The 20,381-nt window shown below is 38.1% G+C and overlaps 1 protein-coding gene across 3 annotated transcripts in view; it reads left to right on the plus strand.

Moving 5' to 3' along the window:
• CHCHD6 (coiled-coil-helix-coiled-coil-helix domain containing 6) overlaps positions 1-20,381 on the plus strand; it is a 247,209-nt gene that overhangs the window by 126,124 nt on the left and 100,704 nt on the right. The window lies entirely within an intron of this gene.

Raw genomic sequence — 20,381 nt, forward strand, 5'->3', positions numbered from 1 at the left:
AAAAACTTTCATAAGTATTTTAATTACTAAATTTAGAAACTGTGGAAGATGGGGGTAAACTTTTTTTTTAAAAAAAATAATAATAGCATGCATACCGTTTCATTCATAAACTAGTTTCTTGTCCATTTATTTTTCTCAGACTTCATTTAAAAATAAAAATGTGCACTAAAATCAATACATGGAATAATGCCTCTATTCATGAACCATTAGTTTGTTTGCTTAATAGTTGATATTTGATTTGAAGGCTTTGTTTACTTTTCTTCATAAAAAAAGTTTTTACAATGAGTTTATAACTCTTAAGAATTTTGATTTTTTAAAAATGTTTCTCTTGAGAAAGTTTTCTGTATTTTGACAGAAGTAGGTATTCAAAGCTTGATAGCAATACTAAGACTATTGTCCTATTTCCTAAATTTCTAATTGCAGTATGACTTCCTTACTTTTATGTTTGATATACAGCAAAGGATGCCAGCCCTGTAACCATGTCATTTCTACACAGTATTGGTGGATCCTACTTTATAAATTATATGTTTGATTTCAACAAACTTATAAAGAGTTTGAGAAGGATTCCATGGATGGAAATCTTCAAAGGGAAAACAACTCAAGTTGCTTGGGAAACTCTGAAAAATGAGATTATAAAGGCCCAGTCTAGTACAATACTATTAAAAAAGAAAAATAAGAGATTCCAGAAGAAACTAGCATGGTGGCATAAAGAACTCTCATAACCTAAGACAAATATAAAAAGTGGAAAGAGGAGCACATAATAAGACAGAAAGCAAAAGATGAAGTCTGGAAATTTAAGGTTCAGAACAAACTAAGACTTGCATCAAATGTCAAAACTAATAAAAGTTTCTTCCAATATGTAAAAAACAAGGAAAAAATGAAACGTTCGCTCCACTAATGGGAGATGATGGCATGAAGGCGATCACCAACAGGGAGAAAATGGAACTACCTAACTCATTCTTTGCATCTGTCATTACACAAAAGGAAAAAGCAGTTCAGCTTTTCAAAAACAGTACCGTTAAAGATTAGGAATACAAGTCAAAATAGGCAAGAAAATGGTAAGAAAACAGCTATCTTGTCTAGATAAGTTCAAATCACCAGGTCCAGGTGGATTCCATTCCAGGGTTTTGAAGGAGCTGGCGGATGTGATTTCACAACCACTGAACCGTATCTTTCAAAGGTCCTGGAACACAGAGGAACTACCAGAGGATTGGAAAAGAGCTGATGTGGTTCCCATCTTCAAAAAAGGGATAAAATGGATCCAGGAAACTACAGGCCAATCAACCTAACATCAATACCTGGGAAGATCCTGGAAAAGATAAGCAACAAATCTGCAGACACTAGTGGCAAGCGAAGTTATAACCACAAGCCAACATGTGTTTGTCAAAAACAGATCATACCAGACAAATCTTATTGCATTTTTTATTATTAATTACTGAACCAGCAAAGGGCTGGGGACATAAATTGTTTGGATTTCACTAAGGCATTTGATAAAGTAGACCACAACCTATTACTCGGTAAAATAGAAAAATCTGGCTTAGACAACATTATCACCTGATGGATTCGTAACTGGCTGACCAACTGCACTCAACATGTATTTCTTAATGGAATTACATCTACATGGGGGGAAGTATGCAGTGTTCTACTTCAAGGTTCTGTCTTAGGCCCAGTACTCTTCAACATATTCACAAATGATTTAGATGAGGGAGTGGGATCTGTCTGTCTGTCTGACTGACTTTTGTGAGATTATTAAATCTTTGAGATTTTAGTGTACTGGCCTGAGTTTTTGAAATATCTTTCTTAAAAATGACAAAATATCCTAACTGGATAAGTTTGCTAGCTTTAGATTGACCTTAAATCTTTAAATTGTTTTGGAGATAGTATCTATCGCCCCTGTAGTAAGAGAAAAGGCAGTTATTTCCATTATGGGAACATACACTTATGCATTTTTTGTTAGAGATGTAGAATAATATAGGATGAAAGAAAGGTCATTTAGAGAAACCAAATGGCAGTTCTAAAGTAAAATGAAATCTGATAAAGTTTGAAAGATCCAAAAAATATTAGGGCTTTCTTAGTGTTAAACGCTAGGATCATACAAGTATCTTCCTTTAATCAGAAGCTTATTGAATTTAAATGAAAGATCTGCTTTTGTATTCATAGTGGCTCTAGAAACTTAGCTAACGTATCATTAAATGCTGATCAGATTATCAGAATAATTTGGAGTAAAGTTGTTACTGCTTCCCAAATGTTTTTAGAGACATTCAAATTGAGAACCATTACTTGTTCAGACCTCCTGCTGCACCTAATCCATTCATTCATAAACTTGATATTTTAAATTTATTTCATGCTATATCTCAATCTATTTATGATTGTCTTTAAGCCCATTCTCTAGGTTCTGATAATACCTTATACCTGCAACACCCGCAGTATGATTAGGGGTTTTTTTTTTATGACGCTGCGTCTATGCAAAAGTTCGTAGCTGTGTAATACCTTCCAGCTCTCCAATTTCCTTAAAGACTTTTTAAAAAAAATATTATCGAATCACATGACAAGCTGCTGTACAGGACAGAGCAATTTTCAGAGCAAGCTGTTTTTAAATGGTTTCCCGATAGTAACTAATCACTTGAATTCACTTGAGTTGTTGAGCACCCCAGGAATTTTGTCTACTAGTTCGCTTGAATAATCAGTTGCTATCTCATTCCCAAATATTTTAGTAAAGTGACCAGCCTACCAAAAATGTTGCCCCTGATCAGGTTATCCACTCTTAACGTCTCTTTTAGAAACCTTGCATTCTATTGTCTTGGTCTACAAGCAATAAGGGTGGCTCACCAAATTCAAATCTTTACTGTCAGTGCGCAACATACGTACAATGAGATTGGTTTGAGCTCCCTCAGTGCACCCCCAACACAATACAACTCACAGTGAAGATAAAAAATCCCTAACCCAATAAATCATATTAAGAAAACACCCAGTCCTATTGCACCAGTGTGAACATGTTACACATTGCGCAGACCCTGCAGTCCATCATACTACGTAGTTATGATGTTATTTCTCATTCAGGAGTCTGACAGCCCACGGATAAAAACTGCTCTTCAGCCTGTTTGTGCGGCTGGGTATACTTCTATATCTCCTTCCCGATGGTAGGAGGATCAAGAAGTGATGACCAGGATGAGAGTTGTCCCTGAGAATTTTCCTCACTCTTCTAAGGCAGTGAGCCCTAGCAATCTCATCTAGTGGTATTGGGACAGCCCACAATGTTTTGTGCTGTGCTCACCACCCTCTGTAATGTTTTTCTATCCGCGGCTGTCAGACTGATGCCATACCGTGATGCAATAAGTGAGGATGCTTTCTATTGTGGATCGGTAAAAGGAGGTCATCAGTTTTTGTTCCACCCTGTTTTTACGCAAGACCCTAAGGAAATAGAAATAAGGAAATGGCTTTCTGATGAAATCATTGTATTGGTTTATGGTTTCTCACAACAAATTGGATGGGGATAAGGAGGAAGTGCAAATTGTGTGAGGGAAGGAATACTTATTCCTTCCAAATAGTTGAGAAAAATAAAATAGCAGGAACATAAATATTTCATTTATAATTTTCTTTTCTTCCAGGTTTATTGGATTTGAAAATAATACCTTATCTGTAGTTAAAGTTATATAGATATATGTATACAAATGGGTTAGGTTCTTTCCAGTATTTCTTGTTCTACAGAGTATCTAGAAAACATTTCTTTTTCATCCTTTTTCTTTTTCCCCCTTACTCGGAATACATACACCCATTTCTCTGTCAGACCCATGCAGTCCATGTCTGGTTTACCTTTCATGTCTTTGATGTGATAAAGGCAAAGGAAGGTCTGATCATTTCTCCAAAAATCTAACAGTTTGTGTGACAATCTGTCCAAAGATCTGTAGGTTTTCTGTCAACTAAATGAACCTCTGCATATTGAAAGTTTTAAGAGCTATGCTTGCTTTGCTGGTGTGCTGAAGAAATCTCTAATAGCCTTATGACTTGGGAAATGCACACAGCTCTATACTACTAAAACTCTTGCAATGATGACCTTTAACTGGGTGAAACAGTGCATCATAGGGCAACACGTTTTGAACCAAGCTGCCTTAAATGGGCTAACTTACAGAATATATCTGAAATATAGGACCCATGACTCTTGAGGGAATGAAATTTGGAAAAATTGAGGATGCTTCAGTGCTATTGACTGTTGCTGCACTGCTCGGTTGCTGCTGTGATCATGTGATCTTCATTTTCAATGTTCCGTGACAGTTTCCTAGCCAGTCTCATAATCCCTCACTCCTTCCCCCCACCTTCAGCAGCAGATAGAAAGGAAAGGGAAAGGAAAGGAAAGGAAGGAAGAAAAGGAGGGAAGAAAAGGGAGGGAAGAAAGGAAAGACAAGGAGGAAAGGAGGAAGATTTCTGATGCTCACTGCCAGGTTCCCATAAAAATACTCATTGGGGAAGCTGGCAGAAAGTTGGAAATCACATCTGCTTCTATTGTTTTTTCCCCATCCCCTTCCATTCTTTTTTTCTGCTTAGATAATGAAATATCTCTGACACGATGACCCCATGGGGCACAGGTTGTCTAGTTTTCTTTAATAATTTCTGGGGCAATGGGGCATCTCATGTCTCAGTTACTTCACAGCCTTGAATATGCTAGGATTGCTTTGCAAATCTCAACTGACTAAATATTGCATAAGCAGTAATTTGCAATCTGGTAGAAGATAGTAAAAATTAAAGGAGAATGAATATTATTATTTAGTGTATAATGTTAATGTATTTTCTCTATATTCATAATTCATTAACATTCATAATTTGCTAGATGTTGCTTTTAGACTATACTTAATATCTACTTCTGGGAGCACATGCAGGGCAATTTGAAAGATGAGCAGTTTTGTAGAACAATGGACCAAGTTGTCTATGTTTAGAGCATACTAAAAAAACAAACATTAAGAGAAACATGATGGCAGTGTTTACTTTAGAATGCTTTTATTTAGTACTTTGTAGCATTTATCTCACTTGTTTGTATTTCTCCTGATGTATTAGTTTTTGCCCTTTCCACATTTTTAATAAGTAGGTTGACCTATTAACTTGCTAGAAACAAAATATAAATCTGGTACAAAGGGAGGGGTGCTAATCAATTGCTTCATTAACTGCTTTGTCTTCATAGTTCAATTCACTGACAAGATAATTGCCCATGATCAAGTATTTCATGAAGTAAAGAATAAAAGAACTTTTACCACTGTCCACCTGGATATTAGACAATTTAGGCTTCAAAGGACAAAAGATTACTAAGCATTATTCAAATAAAAATATTTATTACTTAATTACCAATTGAATCTATAAAAATCAACAGAATGGATCAAACCACAATCACAATAAAAGTATGTTGGACACCAGAATGAAATAATATACACTGCTCAAAAAAATAAAGGGAACACAAGCGGAAGACATCCGAGATCTGAATGAATGAAATAGCTTTATTAAATACTTTGTTTGTTACATACAGTAGTTTTGTGTTCCCTTTAGTTGTTTGAGCAGCGTATAAACTACTGTCTGTAAGAACAAAGTATTTAATAAGGGTATTTCATTCATTCAGATCTCAGATGTCTTCCGCTTGTGTTCCCTTTATTTTTTTGAGCAGTATATAACACATTTCTCCTGTTTTTATGGTCTGTTGCAAATGCTAGATATAAAAAAAAAATGTTTTATATATCAGACGTGTCCTTTGTGTAGTCATTCTTCCAGCCCTTGACTTAATTTCTTCCTTTTAATTCCCAATATTGTCATATGTAGATCATAAACAATGATTAATAGAAGCAAACTCAATTTAAACCACAGTAATACAAAACATTCAATGGTATTCCTGCAGCTACAATGAATGTAGTTGTCAATATACAGATCACAGTTTGCTGCAACTTACCTGTTACATCTAAATCTGGTTTGTATGACTGACTAATTTATTCAAGAATAATTATTCTGAGGCACATGGCTACTACCATTGCGAACTAGTAGTAAAGGTAAGTAGAACCCACCCCTGCACATAACCATACTTTTGCTGCTCCCAATCCTTAATGTTATCAAAAGCTTTTTAAAAAAAGTTGTTTGAGAGTATTCTTCTTTTCCACTGTATTTAGCCTGTATCAAACACTTCTTGGTTATAATTTCCTGTCCTGCATTAGAGGTTGACTTGCTAGTAATATTCTTAAAAGAATGCACATGTATTTTTCTTGCCAAATGTTATAGATGCTTTTTGCTCTATGACTTGTTCCTTTTCAGAGAATTATATTCAAAGAATGATACCCTGTGGGAAAAATCTGAAAACAGACTATTGAAAATCATGTTTTGTGGAGATGCTTAATGTTTGATATTTCCCACAACTGGTACCTCTATATTTGTTTTTGCCACCAAGAAAAATAGAAGGGTTTTTTCCCTATGCACTGTTCTTTTGTGGGTATATACTGTATGTGCCTTTGAGTTAATCTTCATATCTGGTGACAACAAATCCATGCAATTTTCTTGGCAACATTTTTGGAAGTGGTTTGCCATTGCCTTCTTCCTAAGGCTGAGAAGAGCAAACTGGTCCAAAATCACTCAGCAGTCGGTGGCTAGTACTAGAACTCATGGTCTTGTGATTTCTAGCCCAGTGTCTTCAACCACTACACCAAAATTGAATCTCATATCATATATAAATGTTTCTAAATAGGAACAAACAGTGTCTTTCTCTTCACTTTGCTTTTAATAGGGACAAACACCTCAAATAGATTGTAAGTGATCTTGGCTGTATGTTCAGCAAACATTTCCCATCCTGGCTTTCTTAGCACCACTTCAGAAGCCAGACACAGTACCTAGGCACACACAGTGTTAAAGGAAAGATTTGTTGCTTCAAGTCCCAACAGCAAGGCAGCATGAGATAGCTGAGAAAAAAGCACAGGCAGGAAAACAGGAATTACTTGCAGATAAGAACTTAGCTGGACAAAGACAAATTCCAAGTCAAGAAGTCCAAGGTCAAGCCAAAGATTTATAATGCCAAGTCAAGGAGAGATGAAGTCTTAGTCAATTAACAAACCAGGATCATAAATAACTAGATTCCAGGCAAGAGTCACAAAACGTGAACCCAGATGCTCAAGTTGCTTCTAGCAAGGGAAAAAAACTATTACCCTGAGGTTTAATTTCCCTCCCTGCTAAACATGCACAATCTTTCCTTAAACTTTGTTGGTTAGTTCAATGTCTTGCTGCTGGCTTGCATATAGCACACTTTGGCAGGTTGCAAAGATACCAGGAAGAATTGGGGGGGGAGGGGGGAGTGAATGCTTGAAGCAGCCTGCATTGCAGTTGACTGTGATGGCAAGAGAGAACCATTATGTAAGCCTTTGGGGAAAATAAGTGATATCAGTGAAGGTAAATCTAATTTTTTGGTGGTTTTGTTGGAAGGAGATATTCAGATGTAATAAACATATTACTTTGTATTAGTTTAAAAAATCTGGCTGGTAAGGGCTTTGCCCTTCACCCAAGGAACTAAATTAGCAAAGATGAGGTCATTCTAGGTTTTCCATATACATTCCCCATTGAAATAAGGGATGTGGGGGCAGGAAAAAGCCTCTGTATCTCTGCTGAAGTATGGTGAGAGACATATTAGCAGCAAAGATTTGAAAAACCTGGTATCTTAGTCTGATATACATGTAGAATTGGTTCTTTGAAGAGTGAGACTGTTCAAAGTGGGCAGCAGATATGTGTTGATGTGTGTGGGTGACTGTGAAGATGTATTCTAGCCTGTCTGCAGAGGCACCCTGCATGTGGCAGTTCGTCTCAGCAGAATGGATGAATAGTGAGGGTTAAGCAGAGCATTGGAAGAAAAGGGCTTTAAGATTAAACTCTTAAGTATGAGTTGGGAGTGACTCCTCTTGGGAACGTTATAGAAAGATATGGTTGGTATCTATAGCTAGATTGTTCTAGCTGTAGGGATTAGTGCATGTTCTCACTTCTAAGTCAGTTATCCCCATCCTGGGCCCAAGTGGTCAAGTGCCATGGATTCAAGAGGTTGCTAATAAATACCAGATTTGTTTGCAATTAGATTCCATCTAACCAAGATGTAATGAATGGACACCAGATCGAATGTATGATCTGGCTTGGGTATAGAGGATCCACTTGATGTATCCACTCAGTACTGGATGAAGTTGCTACAGAAAGGTCTCTGCATATAGGTTATCAATCCTGGATAGTTTGAAAAGTTCTAGGAAATGAAGCAACTGAACTACCATCTAGAATTATGGTAAAGGGGAATTCAAAATCTTTCTTTGTAACTGGTTTCAAAGTTATAGAGAACTATTCTTAGCATTAAGGTTTTTTTTTTTTTTTACAAACAGAAAGTAACCTAAGGCTATTATTGTTTGTCTTGTACAGCAGTGATCTTTACATTCTGTATGAATTTCTTCATATATTATTTTCTATTATATTCTTCTTGTTGTCTTTTATTTTAAAATCTAAACATACTCCAATCATTGAGTCTGATTTTTAAAGACTTAGTTTGCAGTCTTGTTTTTTTCCCCCTCATATAGCCTCTTTTGTTGGATGATTGGTAGTGAACATTAACAGCACAGGTGCTTTTATTCCTTCACATGAAGGACATTTTTTTAACCTAAGCTACTAGAATCTACATGACCTAAAAACCTTTAGGTTTTTTTTTTTTTACAAGAAAAGAAATCCCTATTAACACACAAAAGAAATTCGTTTGGTGTAGACAAGAAACAGTTCCTGGGCAGTAGGAGATGAAGCTGGTAGAATCTACATACTCAGAAATATTTTTTCTTTGGTTTGGAGTGTTTTCTTAGTTCAGAGGGACAGTGCCTCATCATAACCCTCTGAATGCCCAGCAGATTAGTACCCAGTCTTTTTTGCAAAGAGCCTAAGTACATGCAGCCATTTCCTACTTAGCATCCATGAAAGTTGTCAAATCACTCTCCTCTACTTTGTACTTAGAAAAAAATAGACAACTGGCTTACAAGAACTGAAGTTAAGGGTAAAAGGATTAAATGGAATCCTGAAAATAGTCAGAGTGCTTTAATGAATGGCCAAGGGCTTCTATACTCATAGCTGCACAAGATCTGAGGCACTTTTTCAAAGCATGCTGGACTTTGATACTAATATTAGATAACTATATTAATAGGTATTAATTTGATACCTATATTAATAGATATCAGCTTCATATAATCCTCTCAGGTTTTAACTTGAGTATTGGTTCATTAGGTGTAAGATGGCAGTAATAATAATTATCAGAGTTCTCCCAAACAGTTTCTTGAGTACCGAAGAATCCAGAAGCTTCTGAGAATGCCTAAGCCATTATGAAAGAGTTGATGTATCAAATGTGAACTGTATGTACAGTAAAATAAGTGATTCTTGAATCTCTTTTCCCTATTGTAAGTTATGCAATAACCTGGATGGCCTTTGGGTTTGGGTGGGAGATCAGTCCTATCTTGTTACCAAAACAACAGGCAAATGCGAACAGGATCTCCCACCCAAACCCAAAGGCCATTCAGGCCACTGCATAACTTAAATGGGGAAAAGAGGTGCAATGGCTGTTTTCGCTTAACTCTAAGAAGTGACTATTACAATCACATCACTTCACAGAATTGTTAGGAGGAAAAGTAAATAGGGATTGTATGCATACATGGTGTATGCTAATACTACTAGATGAATTACTCATGATGCTAACAATAGCTCCTTTTACAAGCTACTGTACATAAATATACTCCCTCTCTCTTATAGACACATATGCGCACACACATATACTGTCAGATTCTGTAAAGTATGGGGAAAAAAACCCTCATCACGCAAAAGCAGTAACCAAGTTTGTTTATCCTGATATCGGTAGTAACTGACCACCTTAAAGTGTTACAGAAAGGAATCTTTGTTGGAGTTGACGCTCCGTTCTCCCCATCACTCTTTAAGCAGCATACAGCTCCACCCCAGTGCAATCACTCAATTATCCCATTAACCCGTATCCTCCCTCTCCCCCCTCAATCTATCACAAGCCACTCCAGTTCCGCACTGCTCCATCTTTCCTTAAAGTGATGGATGGTGAGAAACTGCTTCAGTGCATGCCCCTGAAATCATCTAGCGCAGGGGTCTCCAACCTTGGCAACTTTAAGACTTGTGGACTTCAACTCCCAGAATTCCTCAGCCAGCAAAGCTGAGGAATTCTGGGAGTTGAAGTCCACAAGTCTTAAAGTTGCCAAGGTTGGAGACCCCTGATCTAGCATGCGGCTGGGGAGTCGAAGTGAGAGGCATGCCTTAGAGCTGATGACCCAGCAGAGCAGGCACACAGGAAGGGTCATTAGCAAAAGCGTGCAGCAGCGGAATGGCGATCCCCACATGAATGGCGGCCCCAAGTACCATCGCAGGGCTGGGGCTGACATATACGTAAATATACAACATAGTGCACTGGATGCTGATAGTGCCTTGAGATAATTCAAGACAGATCCTTGCTACCGTAAATTATTAGTGAATGAACCAAAGTGTCTTTATTCTGAAAACAATTTATTTTTGAATTATAGTTATTTGTATGCCGCCTACCTGAATGGCTCTAAGTTGTAAAACATAGCCATCTCACACAACTTTACTGACTAATTTAAAATAATTGGAGATCGCAGATGTCAATCTATTTTTTAAAAAAACTACATACTTTTGTTTAAGATTATAAGAGGCAAGTATATCTCAGATTAAATAGATAAACCTGGTCTTCTGGAATTTAGATAAAAAATGTTCCCTAGAGAAGGCATTTCTGAGGAGAAAAATGGTAGCTGAACCCTGTCTTGGCTGCTGCAGGAGCTTTGTCCCAGCAATGCTTTTCTGTGACTGATATTTGTGCTTTCCGAATGACTGCTACAATTATACCACTAGTTTCAGCATAAAAATGAAAGAAAGCGACAGCTGCACAAGGGTGTAGAGGGTCTTAATTTCCAATTTAAATAGCCCTGTTTAGCTCCAGACAGTCTGAAAAGCTTCACAATGGAAATTAGCAGCAGAGCTGGTCAGTGCTTAATTACTCTTGCTTTTGCTGCATTTTCCTTTGTTTTGTTTCCTCATACAAAATAGTCTGGTATCCTTGCACCAAGAGGTGCACATTCCTTTCAGATGGATGTGGGGCCCGATTCTGAAGGAAAAAAAGAGTCTTATCTAACAAGGGAGGAGAGGAGAGATTCTGTCAGGAGTCAACTAGGCAGATTGTACATATAATCCTGCAGCTGTTGTCCCCTGCTTGCCAGTTCCGCTCTTCACAGGGATCACTACAGGTTATCCTCTTGATATCTTTGTCATGACCACAGACAGGATACTGTCCACTAGCATTTCAAAATTATTGATAGAACATTGGTGGTTCTTTCTTCTTTGAATCTAAGGAGATTCTGAACCAGTTAATCTGTCCCGAACTGAAGAGATACATTTCTATTATGATATCAATATTTGGTTAGATTTCTCCCTCCCATTCCACCCTTGCTAAATTCCCTTTTCCATTATTGCCCCAGAAGGCCAACATTCCAAACAACAACAACAACAATTGATTACTGAGTTTGATTTTTCTTCAGCTACTGGAAGAATTCTATGTTTTATAAACACAAAATGAAAGAGCCTTTATGATAAGAGGGAACATTCTGGACATCATCTCTTTTACTGTGAATGAGTGATTAACCTTGAAGTTCAACGTGCTTTGATCTGCTTAACACTGAATGAAAAGCCATGGATTCAGACAAAAATTCTTCAGTAATTTGAGTGTTGTAATTAAAATTTCTTCTCATGTTACTAAAAAAAACCCCTTCCCACATAATTTGTGCATTTAGTCTGTTCTCTTTCTCTCTGCATATGTAATGTGGGGGGGAAAAAAAACCCATACTGCCTTATCTGTGTTTAACTGGGAGGGTTGCAGGACAAGCTAATTCTATTTTAAGGGAATTGGATTGATGGCAGGGAAGTCTAGTCAAGGGAGGCATAATCAAGTTGCAACCCCAGGGCTTTTTTTATGTACAAGGCAGCTCTTGGATAGGCATTAAGATGACTATTGTTACCCTCCTGCTCTCCCTTTCCCAAGAGTTTTTGACTAGATTCTAAAAAGGGACACACCTGATTTTGAGGTCTCAGATTTCTGAGAAGCTTGAAGGTTTGTGATTTTGCCACCACCTAATCCTACAAGTAATCCTCAATGTTTTAGGAAGGCCTGATTAAGATATGAGTCGTGAATTCCTTGAGGAAGAAGCATAGCCTTCATTAGAATTCTCTGCAGCATTTCAAAAATGCTCAGTATGAGGCAGGCCTACTTTTCCACCTTATTAGGAAAGATGTAGCTACTTATTATTTGGGGTACTTAAAAATAAGCCTGATTTTAAAAGTGTTCTTTTTTGTTCCCAGATAGAGATTTTATTCCTAAAATCAGTTACATCATATTTGGTTTCTAATATCACTTTCTAGAAGACTTGTGATGATACCTATAGAAGGGAATATTTGTAGCTCAGGGTTGAACTGTGTGTGGTCCTTGGTTCTCTCTCAACTTGGTTGTTGCAGACATTTCATTACCAACTAGGTAACTTCATCAGTGCCAGATATTGTTTATCTCTAGATGCCAGGCACTCAGATAAATCTGACATCAACAGGCACATTGAGATAAATAATATCTGCACACCCTTAAAAAGAGTTAATTAAAAAGCTAAAAATGAAACAAAAAGACCAAAACACTTCCTCACAGTCAATCAACACTCCAACAACTGCCAAGAAAAAAAAACAACACTTCCATCAACACTGACAGGATAAAGCCACCTGTATGTAGAGAGCAAACCTGAATCTCTTCTTAGCACTGATGATGTTACCTAGTTGAATAACGAAAGAAAACAACCAAGCTTAGAGAGCACTAAGGACCCCACAATTTAATATTTGACCAGATGTCCAGAATTGAGAACATATTTATAAATGTTATTAATTATATATTAAACATAAATGTATATCCGTTTAATTTACTCGTAGAGGTAATCCTCAGTTAATTATGGCAGTTGGTACCAGAAACTCCCTCACTAAGTGCCATGGTCATAAACTGCTAAATCATGTGATTTTGCTAACTTCTAATGGCAGTGATGGCAATTCTGTTTCCAATCATTAGGCAAATTCTGCACGGTTGTTACATCATTTCTTTGCTATTTGCGATATCCTGCCAGATTCGCCCATGACTGCTTGTCAGAAGCAGACAATGAAGGTTGCAAATGGTGATTGTGTTATCTCAGGATGCTGCAATACTGTAGAGTCGGTTGCCAGGTGCCCAAATTGCAATCATGTGACCATGATCACATGACTCCTACTTCAGGATTGTCATAACTTCAAATAGTCACTGAATTAATGGATGTTAACCTATATTTAAAAAGGCCATCACTTAATAGAAAATTAATTTAAAACAAGGTTGGGAAACCATGCAGAGTACAGCTTCTGAAATGTATTTGACCTCTTCATCAAGAATGACTGTAGAATAGATTTGTATTTTCTTTTGTGTAATGACATATTTTCTGCGTATGTGTGCGTATTCAAGAATTGTGGTTTATACATAAATAATGCATAAATAATGCATGCTACCTATGTGTATTCTTTGATGGTCTAATCAGGGTGGATGCATATGTGTTACTTTTATGTGTGTGTTTCTACACTCCCTCTTGTATCTGTGTGTTTAAGTGTGAAACAGGAAGTGTATGGCAAATTATATGTGCTCTGTTCTGGTCATGTAGCTGCCTTTGGGGGCGGGGGAAGAGCTAAGAATGGAGCATTCTGAGCTACAGTTTCTCCTGTAGGGATACATTGGACATTTTGGGATAGGTTCTGGCTGGATCCAGCCCATTTTTAAATTCTTACTTTTTCCAGTCTTTCCTGCCATGTGACAACCGATTCTATTCTGTTTTGAGAAGATTTGCCTGCTTATGAAAAAAGAGTCTTGAACTCCTTTATGCAATTTGTTTTCCAACATTCTGCTGGGTTAGATGGAAGACAAAGAACTCAAAATCTATAATGTGACCAGATCTGCTGGTTTAATTTTCAAAGCTGATACTTAGAGTTATTAGTATATTATGGAGAACAGATACGCAGAACTCTTCCACTTTGAAGGCTACAGGTTTGCTGAACTGAAAGCATTGAAAGCTAAGACGATGACCAATAATCCAAATTAAAAGCACTTAACCAAAAGAACAGTGCAAAGGCAGCAATGGATCAAATTATTTAGAAGTCAGAACCTGATTAGGTATTTAGGCATGCAAATTGATGCAGACATTGGTTCAACATTTCTATGTTTCCAAGATACAACTTTAAGTAGGAAGTGCTGATTAGTCTTAATCAGATGGGGGTGTCTTTACCTCTAAGCTTTTATCCCTTGCTTTTTTGTCTACTAATTTTAATTAAGTGGTGCCTTTTTTCCAATGGTTTGGTGGGTGGAAATTCATGTGTGAATTGGAATGAGGGAGGGGGCTGTGGTCCTGAAATCATGATTGTAACTTCCCATTCTGACCTAGTTTGAGAAGCTTTGTGGATTATAATTATCCTCTGACAATAAATCATCTGAAGGACTGTAACAGATAGGTACTGTAAGGAGGCAAATTATTCACGATCTAAAATGCACTATGAAGAAATTGAAAAAATTACTCAGATATTCCATCCTATGCTCCCAATGGAATATTCCTGTCTGTTCCATATGTTATCTAGAGAGAAGTAGGTCCTCAAAGCAGGATATCTTTAGCTGTTGTCAGATGTTCAAAGTAGGGAAGGTTAGGAAACAGGAATTGCTAGCAATGTTAAAATGTATTTTAATTAGAATATTGTAATAGAATCTTGAAAGCCTGTCAGCTCACCTCTACTTCAACTTATATCTAACACAATTAAAATGGAGTTGCTTTGAGTTACCTTTTCACATTTTCTTCTTTTTCCAAACTCAGATGTCTTTTCTTTAACAGTTTGGATTATCCCTCTTCTTTCTCTGAGTCAAAACAATATTCTTTTATTGCAGTGGAACAGTTTTCTGAAAGAAGCTGCAGAGGCATCTAGATGCTAGGAAAACAGATCATCTCTTTGTACTGTGTATTCCAAGTCTTACCTAGGAGTTGGAGAACACTTTCTGATTTTTGGTGGTTGGAGGAGTGGAGAGAAAATGAAAGTACTTGACATGGCATTGGATGAAACACATAAATATTTTTATTCAATTGGAGAAGGAAAATAATTGCAGCCAACAGAAAGAATGATAGAACAGGGGTAGGGGAGCCAGTAATGAAACAACAGCAAATGAAGGGGGAGTTTGACTATTATTAAGTGGCAATTACTGTTATAATTTTGTGTTAATATGTAATCTCATTTGAGAAGAATAGAATAGAATAGAATAGAATAGAATAGAATAGAATAGAATAGAATAGAATAGAATAGAATAGAATAGAATAGAATAGAATAGAATTCTTTATTGGCCAAATGTGATTGGACACACAAGGAATTTGTCTTTGGTGCATATGCTCTTAGTGTACATAAACAAAAAAAATAAAGTATATTCGTCAAAAATCATAAAATACAACGCTTAGTGATAATCATAGGATAGTAATAAGCAATCAAATCACATTAGGAAACAATAAAAACAATACAAGTTGTAAAGATACAACGCAACATGGATATAGCCATAAGTGGGAAGAGTTAGGTACTAGTAATGATGAGAAGAAGAATAGTAATACAGTCTTAGTAGTTAATTTGCCAGTGTTGTGGGATTTAGTTGTTTAGCAGGGTGATGGCATTTGGGAAAAAACTGTTCTTTGTCTTGTTGTTCAAGTGTGCAGAGCCCTATAGCATTGTTTTGAGGGTAGAAGTTGAAACAATTTATGTCCAGGATGTGAGGGGTCTGTAGCAATGGTAGGTTGCTCCCGGTTTGCACTGGTTCGCAAGAACCGGTAGTAAAAAATTTTAGTAGTTCGGAGAACCAGTAATAAGATTGGCTGGCCATGCCCCCAAACTGGTTCCCGGCCCAATCGCCGCTCGCTTACCCCTCCCACCGTCATTGCCCGCATGCAGCCCCGGGACTCCGCCCTTTGCCAGCCAGGAGTGCTGCCGCCAGTCGCTCCTGTGCACCCGGCTGCCTGCCTGCCTCATCACCACCACCATGAGGTAAGGCCCCGAAGTTGTGCTGCCTGGGATCCACGTGGGCTGCCACAGGGAGATGCCAGGTACAGCTGGGGGGACGCTGCCCGGAGCTGAGCTCGAGGCTGGCAGGAGGAGGAATGTTGCCTCTTAGCCGGCTCGAACTGTCTGCTGCCGCAGCCTGCCACCATCCCCTCTCCCCTGCCAGCTGCTCCTGTACGAGAACCACTGCCACCAAGGGCGAGGGGGCGGTGGTGGCAAGGATGGGCCGTCTGGGGCTTCCTTGTCTCCCCACCTGAGCAGACTTCTAGCATAGCCCCAGGCCTCTGGAGGGAGGGAGGGAGGGATGGAAGCCCTGGCCTACTGCTCCTGCCGCCGCCACCCCCTTGCCCCCAGCAAGAGCGGTTCTAGTGCTGCCGCTTCTCCGGCAGCACCAGGAGCAACTGCCGGGGCAGAGAGTGCAGGGCAGGCTGTAGTGGCAGGCCGTTCTCGCCAGGTAACAGACAGGCTGCTCCTGGAGCAGCCAGGAGAAGGAGAAGCTGCCAGCGGGGAGGCGAGCCACCCCAGGAGGACCGGAGGAGAGCGCAGCTTCTCACTCATGGAGATCTACTGGTGGGGAAGTGGGTGTGGTAAGAAATGCATGAGCCAGGAAGCGTTATGCTCCCTGGCCAGAGAGGGTGTCACATTCTGGTGGCTCAGCAGACTAAAGCACTGTTATTAACATCCACTTACATCTGCTGCCTGCAATTACTGCAAGTTCAAATCTCACCAGACTCAAGGTTGACTCAGCCTTCCATCCTTTCTAAGGTAGGTAAAATGAGGACCCAGATTATGGGGGCAATAAGCTGACTTTATATAAATATACAAAAAGTATGAAGGCTATTGCTTAACGCATTGTAAGCCACCCTGAGTCTCCGAAGAAGAGCGGCATATAAATCAAATTTAAAAAAAAAAATCATTCCAGCAAAGGTTTGGAGGAAAGAAGAGTAGGAGGAAGTGGCGGGAGAGGCTTTGCTGGCTGCCCGGCCGGGACCCAGAGGCGGTGGCTGTAATAGGGTGCTGGGTACACAGAGAGGGGAGAAAGAAGGGCGGGCAATTAAATGTCTTCTGAGTGTATCTATGGATGTTTTTTTGCCTTTTTTTCTGCAACCTCTTAAGGTTGTAGAAAAAAATGCTTTTAAAAGTTAAAAAAAAAAAAGTTGGCCACGCCCACCCGTCACATTACCCCCACAAGCCATGCCCATAAAATAAGCCATGCCCACAGAACTGGTAGTAAAAAATTTTAGAACCCACCCCTGGTCTGTAGATATTTTCACAGCTCTCTTTTTGACTAGTGCAGTATACAGGTACAATGGAAGGCAGGTTGGTAGCAATTGTTTTTTCTGCAGTTCTAATTATCCTCTTAAGTCTGTGTCTGTCTTGTTTGGTTGCAGAGCCAAACCAGACAATTATAGAGGTGCAGATGACAGACTCAATAATTCCTCCGTAGAACTGAATCAGCAGCTCTGTGAGCAGTTTGAATTTTCTGAGTTTGCACAGAAAGAACATTCTTTGTTGTGCTTTTTTGATGACATTTTTTATTTTAGGTGTCCATTTTAAGTCTTGAGATATGATAGAACCTAGAAACTTGAAGGACTCTACTCTTGATACTGTGTTGTCTAGTATTGTAAGAGGTGGTAGTGTAGGAGGGTTTCTCCTAAAATTTACCACCATTTCTACAGGTTTGAGTGTATTTAATTCAAGATTGTTCTGGTTGCACCACAAGGCTAGTTGTTCAACCTCCAATCTGTATGCAAATTCATCATTGTCTCGAATGAGACCAATCACTGTTGTATCATCTGCAAACTTCAGTACTTTAAATAGAGGTGTCTTATACTATATTCTTTGCTATAATAATTTCCTTGTAGTAGGAGTACGGTTCACCTTTCCTGAAGTTGAGTACAAGTATTGCCCCTGGAAGTATCATGTGGATTCTTCCATTTCAATCTGAATTTAGTGATCCAAGGATTCAACCTTTATTTGGAGGGGGTGTATTTTCTTATCTACTTACCATATGACATCTAAATATTCTTACACATCATTTTTTTTTTAAAAAAATATCTACCTCCTTTCATTCTTAGCTTGTATTTTATTCCCTTCAACTGATGGGAATTTGGAGTCCATGAAGTCACCTAGGGGTGAGTTGGGCAGCTATATAAATTTGTTAAATAAATAAATAAACTGTCAGTTTTTATTCTCTGTCCTTCATGCTGCCTCTGTAAGGACTTTCTTCTCTATTTTCAGAGTCTTGGTATGGTTTATTATCTTTATAATTTGGAACAATAATATTTCCCTTCTGTGTCCTCTGGACCTTTTTCTCCCATCTCCTACTCATTTCTTTCCCCTCTCAGTGACTCATGTCATTTTCCTACTCAGGTTGTTCTGGGATGTATATGTATGAGATAATCAGTGCCTGGTTGTTGGGTTTTGTTTTTTTCCCCCTCTTAGTGCAAGTATAGCACTAAGTAGTGTTGCTAGCATCAGTCCAGCCAAATGGTTATGGCACAACTTGGGGGAGGTGAAAGGCAATCAGCCAGGAAAGGAATGGAGTGGGCACTGAAACTCACAATTTATGAAATTACAGTATATGGTGGTTAAGAATCTTTTTAAAACCAGTTACAAACCTATTAAAACCTTTCTAATTTTTGAATTATCACTTTTTTCATTATTTGTGTTGCATTTGGTTTTTCAGGGCTATTGTTAATGCCAATGAAAGGCACCTAGTGGAAAGAGGACGGAGAAACATGATGGTTAAATATGGAGCAATAGACTTCCCTGCACTTTTGACATTCTTATCTCTTGAGTGTTATGCTGATTTATTCCCTTTTTTATAGTCAGAGTTTCTTCTGCAACTATTTTAAATTATATCCTTGCTTGAGAATATTTTGTCTGCTAGCTGCATTTCTTATCTTTGTTATGAGGTGTGTGTGTGTGTGTGTGTGTGTGTGTGTTAGTCTTTTTTTAGGTGGGTTACATCTTTAGCATGAAGTTCATGCTAAAGCTCAACTATAACATATTTGTTTTTGCTTTCCTGTTGCTGTTTTATTGCTTGCTTATTGCTAGCTAATGGTATCTGATGAGATAGATTCCTTCTGTTTCCCAAGAAAATGTTTCATTTTGCTACTTTCAGCTCTTGCCTCTCTTCGTTCTTTTTGTCATATTTCTGATCATGCAAATCTAGGTCCTGTGAGAAATCAGACGCTATGAAATATGAAAATTGCTTGGGAAGTAATTGGAGAAACAGTGTGACATACGAAACCCGTGGAGATAATGCTCACACCTACTTATTCACAATATTTAATTTTTAATGACAGTTTTAATTAATAGAGTATAGGTCTTTGGGCTTTTCCAAGGCAAGGAAGAGATGGCAGGGAGTTGCAGGACGGTGAATAAAGGGTGCCATTAAAATATGTGAACTACACACGCTTGACATGAGTGTATGGCTATGTGTGTGTATGAAGTCTCCAAAGCAATGTAAAAGTTACCATTATGCCACAAAAAACAGATTAATCCCTCAGCAGCTTTCTATCAAAATCCATTTTGAGGCAAGGCTTCATCTGCAGCTTGCTAACTCCTGAGAGACTTTTTTTTAAAAAAGTCAAATCTATGAAAACAATTACCTGTTGTGATTTCTTTCTAGAGTATATAAAATATATATCTAACAATAACATTTCCATATAGCTAGTATGGAAGGAATATCACAAGCCTGTTCGTTGATAAATTCTGTAAAAACAAATAATAGAGAAAGGATAAAAATGTAAAAGTTTCTGCTAAGGGGCTGTAGGTAGGCAGAAAAAGTAAACATTTTGCATTCAACTTTTCTTTTTCCAAGTACTACAAAAAGAGAGAGGAAGTAAACCAAAGAAGGAAATTTTGCTTACTGACTGCAAATTAATTGGAATAAAATACAATATAACATGAAAGAATCATTTGCAAGAATTAGTGCTTTTGTTGCTGCTTTTGATTTACTTACTGTGCTCTTTGACAATAACTATAAATGACTAGTTATATTGCACCTACCATATTGCTAATCTCCCAAATATGAAGCACATGTCCTAGGAAGGTAGGACAGTTCAATCCTTCAAAATATGTTTTTTCACAACAGACTCATGCAAATCAGATCTTTTAAAAACATTAAAGTAGGCAGGTCTTTTGTCAGGGTGTTGCAATTGCTTCAAAATCTGTTCCGTCCCTGTCTGTTTAACTGTGTGCGA

The sequence above is a fragment of the Pantherophis guttatus genome, chromosome 2, assembly GCF_059756535.1.
Source record: "Pantherophis guttatus breed Tessera chromosome 2, ASM5975653v1, whole genome shotgun sequence".
NCBI lineage: Eukaryota > Metazoa > Chordata > Lepidosauria > Squamata > Colubridae > Pantherophis > Pantherophis guttatus.